Source organism: Salvelinus sp. IW2-2015, unplaced genomic scaffold, assembly GCF_002910315.2.
Source record: "Salvelinus sp. IW2-2015 unplaced genomic scaffold, ASM291031v2 Un_scaffold2373, whole genome shotgun sequence".
In the NCBI taxonomy this organism is placed as follows: Eukaryota; Metazoa; Chordata; class Actinopteri; order Salmoniformes; family Salmonidae; genus Salvelinus; species Salvelinus sp. IW2-2015.
This window is the reverse complement of record NW_019943697.1, coordinates 10,326-21,179: the sequence shown is the minus strand read 5'-3', so window position 1 is coordinate 21,179 and position 10,854 is coordinate 10,326. Positions and strand designations below refer to the sequence as shown.

Sequence of the window (10,854 nt, the reverse complement as noted above, 5' to 3'; positions counted from 1 at the left end):
TCAGTAGGTCTGTTTCAACTATAGCAGGAACAGTTCAGTAGGTCTGTTTAAACTATAACAGGAACAGTTCAGAGGTCTGTTTCATCTATAACAGGAACAGTTCAGTAGTCTGTTTCATCTATAACAGAACAAGTTCAGTAGGTCTGTTTCATCTATAACAGGAACAGTTCAGTAGGTTTGTTTCAACTATAACATGAACAGTTCAGTAGGTCTGTTTCAACTATAACAGGAACAGTTCAGTAGGTCCGTTTCAACTATAACATGAATGCAAACTTAACAGCTATGTGGAATCAAATGCACTTTGGCTTTTCATTTCAGGTGAAGGTAGCTAATTGGTATACAGTTGCACATACTACTTTTTCCTCCTCCTCCTCCCCCCTCCAGACCAGTGGCATGATCAAAGTGCTATGCAGGAAATAGCATTCCCAGGTTATTTTGATACATGCCAGATATTTGTTTCATGATCTTATCTTAAAATAATAAATACTTCCAACGGCAATCCTCCATTACAAAACAATATCAGATGATAACCAGTTTGCCAGGGCTGTCTGGCATGCCACCTACTAATGAAGTACGYTATATGGTAGAACGCATATGTTCTTGATGAAAGACAACACACATTCCATGTTACTGCTCTTGACTTGCTGTATTGGTTCCCATCGTTCCTCTGACACAGTCCGTTAAGAACAAATTCTTATTTACAAATGAAAGCCTAGGAACAGTGGGATGAACTGCCATGTTCAGGGACAGAACGACAGATTTTTAACTTGACAGCTCGGGGGATTCCCTAGCAACCTTTCGGGTACTAGTCCACTAGGCTACCTGCCGCCCCGATAGCCTGTCATTCATGTCATCCTGTCTAGCAGACAACAGATAAGCCCAATGCTGAAGGAGATGACTCACCCTACACATCTCAGCAGAATTAGTGACCCCATGTGTGTGAGTCTATTAATTACCCTGCTTAGACAGAGAGCTTTCTGTCTACGAGAACACTTCCTTTTCTGATACTGCAGCTGCATATATAACAGAGTGTGATGCCATTACAGAACATTTACTCAACAAATTAGGTCAAAATGCCCAGTAAGTTAGTTCTACTGGTTTTATAAGTAGACAAGTGGGAGATAATAGATGGCACGCTATATCCAACGGAATAGAATAGCTGTTATATATATATATATATATATATATATAAAGATATATATATATATATATATATAAAGATATATATATATATATTTGACTCACCTGATCAAATTCAGAGCTTCGGTTGTGTCTAGAATGACGAACACGGTCTGCTGCTGCTCGTGAGGCGCTCGCTGTACCAAAACGCGATTTTGATATGACTCAAATGTCCCCGTTTCCTCGCTGTTCTGCCCCTCGTTAAAGGTAGACATTTCTCTACCAAGTCGGTTGCTGAGTTGCAAACAAAGATAGTATTTTAGCAGGGCAGAAGAATCGATACTGCAGCTTCAAATCCAGAGAAAGAGAGAGAGAGACTATCACCGCGCAAACACCGTAATGAATGAGCAGTGTTCGTACCGTGTAGCTGCGGGCTCGATTTGGGGGGAGTCGTGATCAAATCATTCTGCTAACCGTTCTATTACGGGAAGTGGGGTGAAAGTAGGAGAAATCCTCGCCGACGTCAACCTGGGAGAGGCTATAAGGACACTCCTGACCTGTAAAACGACTCTTACCTTAACCGTAACCTTAACCTAAGTTTAACCAAATTAAAATATAAAACTAATTAAATATCGGTCTTGCAGGTTAGGAGTGTCCGTATAGCTTTTTTTCCGTCAACACCGAACGAAGGATCGTTCGAGCTTTTGACGGACAAGCCAGGTTTCCAATGAACGGGCCGGGTGGGCAGGGCTAGAATATTCTTTAGCCAATAAGATTGCGTGAAGAGAACCACGAATGTACATAGGCCAGTTTAGAGGTTGTTTTTCACTTACCAAATATTACATCTGCTTGTCACAAAGCTCACAGATCACAAAACTATACCAGAAGCTATATCCTCTTATTTACTGCTGACGTGGAATAAATGTTATTTTCATCAAGGACTACTGATGACACATGGAATAAATGTTAGTTTCATCAAGGACTACTGATGACACGTGGAATAAATGTCCAGAAGTTTCACCCATCGGAAAGGTGTCATGTTGATTTTGATTAATTACAGAATTAGATCATCTATTCAGATTGAATATGGAATAGGCCTATCTATAATGTCAGTGTTTCAGAGAACCAAAAACACCGTAATGACACAGAAACCTGTAGTCTTCCTTTTATTTATTTTTTAAACTCATAAACATTTCATCTTTATTATCTTGCACAGATTTAATTTTCTATATCGACATACAATGGTACCCAGTGGCCTGCCACTAATATTATTATTAGTAATAAGAATGATCCTAATAATAATTATAATAGCAGTGATACTCATTCCTATCGACAATAAAAAAAATATATACCGCTGTGTCATTCACAAAAAGGAGGAAATAATTGTACCCCACATTATGACGTTTAGACTCAGTGAGACTAAAACATATTTCCCCAAAAGATTTATTTGCATATTTTTTTTGCCAATGTATTTTTCCGTGTCCAGGCCGTTCTGGTTCACTGTAACAACAATGCTCCTACCGTCCTGACGGTTCATATCAGGGTTTCCTCAACAGAGACCGAGGGATGCGTCCGAAAAGGGAAACCTGTTCCCTTACATAGTGCACTACATTTGACCAATGTGACAGAATTGTATGGGTGACCCAATGGGCCCTGGWCAACAGTAGTGCACTATATATATATACTATACCTACAGTATATACTATATAGGGAACATGGTGCCTTTCAGACACAACCCTGGATGTTGATCAATAACAACAACATTAAAAGTAATGCCAGGCAGACTAGAGCAGAGCAGTGTACAGGCCACTAAGCTGGATGACAGATACTTGTGCCAGGCAGACTAGAGCAGAGCAGTGTACAGGCCACTAAGCTGTGACAGGATGTACTGTGGCCAGGGCAGACTAGAGCAGAGCAGTGTACAGGCCACTAAGCTATACAGGAGTTACTGTGCCAGGCAGACTAGAGCAGAGCAGTGTACAGGCCACTAAGCTGATGACAGGACGTTACTGTGCCAGGCAGACTAGAGCAGAGCAGTGTACAGGCCACTAAGCTGATGACAGGACGTTACTGTGCCAGGCAGACTAGAGCAGAGCAGTGTACAGGGCCACTAAGCTGATGACAAGATGTTACTGTGCCAGCAGACTAGAGCAGAGCAGTGTACAGCCACTAGCTGATGACAGAGTTACTGCTGCCAGCAGACTAGAGCAGAAGCGTGTACAGGCCACTAAGCTGATGACAGGACTTTACTGTGCCAGGCAGACTAGACAGCAGAGCCGTGTACAGCCACTAAGCTGATGACAGGACGTTACTGTGCCAGGCAGATAGAGCAGACAGCTGTACAGGCACTAAGCTAATGACAGATTGTTTCTTGTGCAGGCAGACTAGAGCAGAGCAGTGTACAGGCCACTAGCTGATAGAAAGACTTACATGTGCCAGGCAGACTAGAGCAGAGCAGTGTACAGGCCACTAAGCTGATGACAGGATGTTACGTGCCAGGCAGACTAGAGCAGAGCAGTGTACAGGCCACTAAGCTGATGACAGGATTACTGTGCCAGCAGACTAGACAGAGCAGTGTACAGCCACTAAGCTGATGACAGGACGTTATTGCCAGGCAGACTAGAGCAGAGCAGTGTACAGCCACTAAGCTGATGACAAGGATGTTACTGTGCCAGGCAGACTAGCAGAAGCAGTGTACAGCACTAAGCTGATGACAGGATGACTGTCAGGCAACTGACAGAGCAGGTACAGGCCACTAAGCTGATGACAGGATGTTACTGTGCCAGGCAGACTAGAGCAGAGCAAGTGTACAGCCACTAAGCTGATGACAGAGATTACTGTCCAGGCAGACTAGAGCAGAGCAGGTACAGGCCACTAAGCTGATGACAGGAGTTACTGTGCCAGGCAGACTAGAGCAGAGCATGTACAGGCCACTAAGCTGATGACAGGATGTTACTGTGCCAGGCAGACTAGAGCAGAGCAGTGACAGGCCACTAAGCTGATGACAGGACGTTACTGTGCCAGGCAGACTAGAGCAGAGCCAGTGTACAGCCACTAAGCTGATGACAGGACGTTACTGTGCCAGGCAGACTAGAGCAGAGCCGTGTACAGGCCACTAAGCTGATGACAGGACGTTACTGTGCCAGGCAGAATAGAGCAGAGCAGTGGTACAGCCACTAAGCGGATGACAGGACTTACTGTGCCAGGCAGACTAGAGCAAGACAGTGTACAGGCCACTAAGCTGATGACAGGACGTTACTGTGCCAGGCAGATAGAGCAGAGCAGTGTACAGGCCACTAAGCTGATGACAGGACGTTACTGTGCCAGGCAGACTAGAGCAGAGCAGTGTACAGCCACTAAGCTGATGACAGGACGTTACTGTGCCAGGCAGACTAGAGCAGAGCCGTACAGGCCACTAAGCTGATGACAGGACGTTACTGTGCCAGGCAGAATAGAGCAGAGCATGTACAGGCCACTAAGCTGATGACAGGACGTTACTGTGCCAGGCAGACTAGCAGAGCAGTGTACAGGCCACTAAGCTGATGACAGGACGTTACTGTGCCAGGCAGACTAGAGCAGAGCAGTGTACAGGCCACTAAGCTGATATGACAGATGTTACTGTGCCAGCAGACTAGAGCAGAGGCAGTGTACAGGCCACTAAGCTGATGAAAGGACGTTACTGTGCCAGGCAGACTAGAGCAGAGCGTGTACAGGCCACTAAGCTGATGACAGGACGTTACTGTGCCAGGCAGGACTAGAGCAGAGCCGTGTACAGCCACTAAGCTGATAAAGGACGTTACTGTAAAACACACCAGTCACTGCTTCTACCTGTCTGTCTGTATACCCATTACCGTAAATTTACAGTAACAATCACACTCCAACATTTGTATGAACCTGTAACACAGTTAAATAACCACACATGTAACGTGTTGTTTACACATCCCCATCAGAGTTAAACTAACACACATGTTAACTTGTGTGGTATCCCATCATAGTTAAGGTAACAATCATGTAATAATAACACTAAAATAATTTATTACATTTAGAGAATTTCAAAGCGCTTCAAGAGCAACATGTAACATGCGTGTACTGTATACACGTCCCCATATTACGGTAACATCCATATTTACAGATAACACCCATAGTTACAGTAACATCCCTAGTTACAGTAACACCCATAGTACGGTGCGAAGTAACACCCATAGTACAGTAACATCCATAGTTACAGTAACACCCATAGTTACAGTAACATCCATAGTTACAGTAACATCCATAGTTACGGTAAAATCCCTAGTTACGGTAACATGTCATGTGTGTAGCATGTTTGTATGTCTCATTATTATTTCACAGAATGTTCAAACAAGTTCATGTAGATGTCAATGAAAGCCTTTTTTTTTAAAGTTTGTATATTGTAGTAAATATAGTTGGTAAAATTCACCAAACATTGCAGATTCCTGATCTTCACACGAGGCACACAGCAGTTGTCCTTGAACGCGTGGGTACCTCTAGTCTTCTGACCTTTACATTGTAAACAAACAGAATCATGTCTTACACTACAGTTCAACAATATGTTTGGAAGTATTGGGGAAATGAATCCGTATAAATAAAACGTACTGTAGTGTATTCCAACGGGACTGTTGTGGAAAAGCTGGAAAGGGAGTTAAATTGTACACAAACAAAAATCAAAAATTTATTTTCCGAATTCATGATTGAAGAAAAGTCCAGGATTTATACCACTACTGAGTATATTCCAGCAGTACACCATGTCCTACTAGAGATCGTCCTGGCAAATTATTTAACCTGAATTTGGATTTGTCTGAGGGTTCAATATTACCGGCTATCAGGCGAATTAAAACAATACTTTGAAGTAAAACCAATAAATCAACACAAACCGCAGATTTATTTTGTTTTTTAAAAGCGCTTAGATAGACACAAATAATGAAATAAAAAAATATGAACCGAGAGCCTCAATCGTATCGTAGTATCCCTAAGTGTACATTGGTAAAAGCAGACGTAACATAAAGCCGTGTTGATGGATTATGTCTAAGAAGCTATATGACTTCACTGTAAGGCATGTTGTAACTGTTACCACGGTAATGTAACGAGACAGGAAGTAGCTGTCCCAGCCTACTAATTGATATAAACTTTATTCGACAGTGTTGTTATGTGTGCAGACAGTCATGGTCCTGTTGTCTGTGCTGTTTTGTAGACAAGACTGCCACTCATCAACACTATAGTGCAGATAGATTAAAGTCGATCTGACACTGCTGTAATTCAACATGAACGCTCTTTCATAGAGGGGACGTGGGGATCGACGTAACCCTAACGTATAGCTATTCAGATTTAAACCAACACTCTGAATCGGTGTTCTTGGCACGTGAAGTGGGCGGGCCTGGTCTCAGACCTGTTTGTGCTATCTTGCTAACTCAAGAGTTGTCACCGAGTTGGGTAAAACAGCACAAACAGATCTGGKAGCAGGCTAGGTACGGTTAGAGGCTGGATGGACGGCAAGTCAAGTACACACTGGAATGTCAATATTTACACACGTCACCTTACGTCTGGTCTTGTCTATCTGGCGTTATTATACTGTTGCTGGGATACCGAATGTTTCTCTCAGACAGCAAAGAGCAACAATAACAAAACAATAGCAACCCAAAAACAATTGTTCAGCTGTATTTAAAATAAAATAAATACATATATACCTTTTGAATTCATCCAATCGACCAATCACCACGTTGAGTTACTAGTTTAGGGGTGAAAACAAAAAGACAACGTGTCGGTTTAGCCTGGTTCCAGATCTGTTGGGTGTTGTCTTGACAACTTCAATGGATGTTGTTATGGATGAGTTGACGAGACAGCACAAACAGACCTGGTACCAGGCTAGTATCTATTCCCCTTTACGTTACGTCATTTAACATCATTATCTTCAGACTAATACTGTAGTTAGTGGTCATTGAGAAGTTCTGGGATTTCCAAAAGGAGTTCAACCACGATCATTTTGAAGTCCAATCTAGACAGCACCAACATGACAGCAATAACACATGTAGACTTACAGATCACCCACAAAACTGGGCCGAGAGGAGGAGAATACATTATATTTACAAATGCAAATGCATGTAAAAAAAAATATATATAATAATTAAAAAGTATTTTCAAACATACAACCCAGATTCATCAAAACATCTAGAATACTCAACTTTTTTTTTGTTGCTGTTTCATATATACTGTATCATTCTGTACTCTGTATTAACTAGTAAAACACTCTCATAAAGTCAGATACCACTGGTTAGAATGATACAAACACAAGCCATTTCTGGTAAATCTCTTAGCACCCCCCCCTTCCGCCCCTCGCCGCGCTCGTTCTCTCTCTCTTCTCTCTCTCGTTTCTCTCTCTCTCTCTCTCTCCTCTCTTCTCTCTCTCTCTCTCTCTCTCTCTCTCTCTCTCCTCTCTCTCTCTCTCTCTCTCTCTCATCTCTCTCTCTTCTCTCTCTTCTCTCTCTCTCTCTCTCTCTCTCTCTCTCGTCTCTCTCTCTCTCTCTCTCCTCTCTCTCTCTCTCTCTCTCTCTCTCTTCTCTCTTCTCTCTCCTCTCTCTCTCTCTCTCTCTCTCTCTCTCTCTCTCTCTCTCTCTCTCTCTCTCTCTCTCATCTCTCTCTCTCTCTCTCTCCGCTTCTCTGCTCTCTCCGTCATCTCCCTTCTCTCTCTCTCTCTCTATTGTAAATCTGTCAACACAACATCTTTCTCACTCAACAGCACAACCCCATACCAAAGTACCGTAGCCTAAACAGATCAACGGAGATTGGGAAGACGTTGTCAATGTCTCTAATAAGGGCTTCGTTACTTACAATATTATAAATCCATCTCTGACATGAGAAGCTCCAGCATATATTACCATGTTTTAGAAAGAGAAATGATTTTATGGACAGTCGTGTCTTTCCATCAGTCTTTCTATACCTCCTCACCCTGTCTCTTCCAGGGACAAAAAGGCGGTAACTAATTCCCTGCTTTCTACAGCCGCTCTTAGTGTAATACAGTCTGTCTCTACTAGGTGGCAGAGGGGTGTGTTATAACACTCGTCAAGACATTGGGACCGATGTTTATTTTTTTTTTTAAGCGTTCAGCTTTAGGGAGTTTCTGCAAGATTCTGCAAGCCAGGAACTAACTATCTGCTTTTCARTAAAGAATGTTTTCAGTTATAGACGGGTTCAATCCCTCTATTCATCACTAGGCTCTTTGCTCTAGAGATAAAATGGGCATCGAAGGGAATSTTTTAAAGGTTAAAAACACTGAATCTAATTGTAAAAAGTGAGAAACGGGCTCAGAAACKTAACTTTTTCAATTGGAGTCAAACCTCTAAAAATGATATATATATATTTTTTWAAATCTTCTTTCAATAGTCTTTACCTGTGGTAATTTAACAACACCCTCTTTCCACGCTCTTCGTACAAAACAACGAGCCCCGTACCAGAACTAAGCAAACCGTCTTCCATAAAAAGGGACAGTTTGAAATTGGGAATTCTATATTCTAAATTCTATACAGCCGAACCCGACGAGAGAGGAGGAAGGATACCACTTGGAGACTGTAAGACTGTAACACATTCCCCCAGAGCAGACGTGAAAGGCTATACAGATGTAGGATCTTCATTTGATCACTCTTTTGTGCAAACTTGTAGTATATTCAAAGTTTAAAAACGCTTCTAAGGTTTGTAATTTACACTTTAAAACTCAGACTTGATTTGGCGTAACGATTTTCTTTATCAACCCCTACTAAAAAAAAAAGGTTAATTTATTATAATCCACATTTCCTGTTGCTGCAGGATTCCAGCTGTAGCAAACTGTCTCATATTATGATCCTCCATCTGTAGCTTAACATCCCCAGGAGCAGACTGTAGCAGGCAGCCATATTGTTTCCTCTTCTCTTCAGCCAAAGGGCCAGGGATTCAGGGACAGTCTCCGTCCGTCCGTCCAGGGGTCAGTTAGCCCTCAGTACATCATCATATTCCAACACTGTCCAGCCCTTCAGGAATCATCTCCTTGCATTAGGAAGAAAGTAACAGATAGGATAGGACAACAATCACCATCACCATCCAAACAACAGCCATTTCACACGGAGGAACAGACACTGAAACACAGCTGTAGTGTATAATCAGCTTTCTACTTCCTTCTGTGGAGAGTTACACACGTTCAGAACCATAGAACACTCAGAACCATAGAACACTCAGAACCCCTAGAACCATAGAACACTCAGAACCCTAGAACACTCAGACAGCATAGCAACCACTCAATGTTCTAAACATGACATCGTCAACATGGATTTTGGCAGAGGAAAACGGTACGGAGGAGGACGTCTGTTCCGTGCTCAGAATGAAAGGATGTAAAATCACTATGACACACTGATCTTCAGGTAATGTATTTCTTCTGAAGGGAGGAGGGGAGCAACACTTTACTCTGACTGCCATTGTTTTGTTATTGCAAACACTGGTTCACTAATGAGACGATGAGCAATACACTGACTGAAAGAAACGGACCTGCAGATTATCATGCAACTGACTGATCACTGACATTAAATACAGAGAGGTGCGTGTCTGTCTGTGTCTGTGTCTGTGTGTGTGTGTGTGTGTGTGTGTGTGTGTGTGTGTGTGTGTGTGTGTGTGTGTGTGCCTATAATCTGTGTGTGTTTGTTGTAAGTTTTAAACTGTGCGTATGTGCTGCTCAGGATCTGTACAGTTTGTAGTATCTCAGTTTGTAGTTTCTAGTTTGTAGTTTTATGAGTATACAGCAGGAATGAATCTGAATACTGATTTTACGCCTTCTAACCAATCACGTATTCTCTCCCGAGGTTGCATTCTCCTCCCTTCCTCCTCTAGCGTCTCTATGATTGAGCCGTGAGCCTGTAGCTCCTCCCTCTCCCTGCGCGTGATAGGACCTCTGTCCAGACGGCTGTAGCCCTCCCGTACGGCGCTGAAGTAGAGCGTAAGTGTGATTGGCTGATTTTGAGGCAAAGAGCGGCGTTCCATGCGGATGCAACATGATAGAAGGAGACCTCGAAGCCAATCAGAGGACATGAGCGCTGGGCTTTCACATCCGAGGCATGAGGAGAGGAGGAGGAGGAGGGAAGAGGAGAGGAGGAGGAGGAGGAGGAGGAGAGGAGAGAGAGGAAGAGGAGGAGGAGGAGGAGGAGAGGAAGAGAGATGAAGGTGAACACAGAAAGTGGACAGTCAGAATGAGAATCCCTTTCTTTTTCCAGAGGGAACTTCATTCAGGATGTTCAGTGGAAGAAAAATAATACATACGTGTACACAGCATAGCTTCTCACACATCTCATCTCCCCTGAGGAGCACCGTATATGTAGAGCACCAGTGGTTCATTATCTGAGGTCCTACAGCTCAAGTCGTGTCCTACAGCGTCTAACAGTGACGCTACAGCCTGGTCTAACATGTTCCTACAGCGCGTCTAACAGGGTCTAACAGGGGTCTAACCAGGGTCTAACAGCGGTTCTAACAGGGGTCTAACAGGGGTCTAACAGGGTCTCAACATGGTCTAACAGGGGTCCTACAGCGGCTCCACAGCGTCTAACATGAGCGTCTACAGCGGTCCTACAGCGTCCTACAGCGTCCATAACAGCGATTCTAACAGCGGACCTACAGCGTGTCTAACAGCGGTCTCAACAGCGGTCCTACAGCAGGTCTAACAGGGTCACAGCGGTCTAACAGGGTCCTACAGCGGTCCTACAGCGG

At 43.3% G+C, this 10,854-nt stretch overlaps 3 long non-coding RNA genes across 3 annotated transcripts; 2 read left to right on the top strand and 1 right to left on the bottom strand.

Annotated features, from left to right (window-relative positions):
• The first annotated feature begins 2,843 nt into the window (after positions 1–2,843).
• Positions 2,844–3,924, top strand: LOC139025210 (uncharacterized). The gene is made up of 3 exons (XR_011476682.1): positions 2,844–2,924; positions 3,103–3,218; positions 3,865–3,924. It is a non-coding gene; the product is annotated as an uncharacterized lncRNA (long non-coding RNA).
• Positions 3,130–3,529, bottom strand: LOC139025211 (uncharacterized). The gene is made up of 2 exons (XR_011476683.1): positions 3,469–3,529; positions 3,130–3,229 (listed from the first exon to the last, which is right to left on the bottom strand). It is a non-coding gene; the product is annotated as an uncharacterized lncRNA (long non-coding RNA).
• Positions 3,925–4,535: 611 nt separating the features above from the next.
• On the top strand, positions 4,536–4,711 carry LOC139025209 (uncharacterized). The gene is made up of 2 exons (XR_011476681.1): positions 4,536–4,584; positions 4,643–4,711. It is a non-coding gene; the product is annotated as an uncharacterized lncRNA (long non-coding RNA).
• Positions 4,712–10,854: the final 6,143 nt, after the last annotated feature.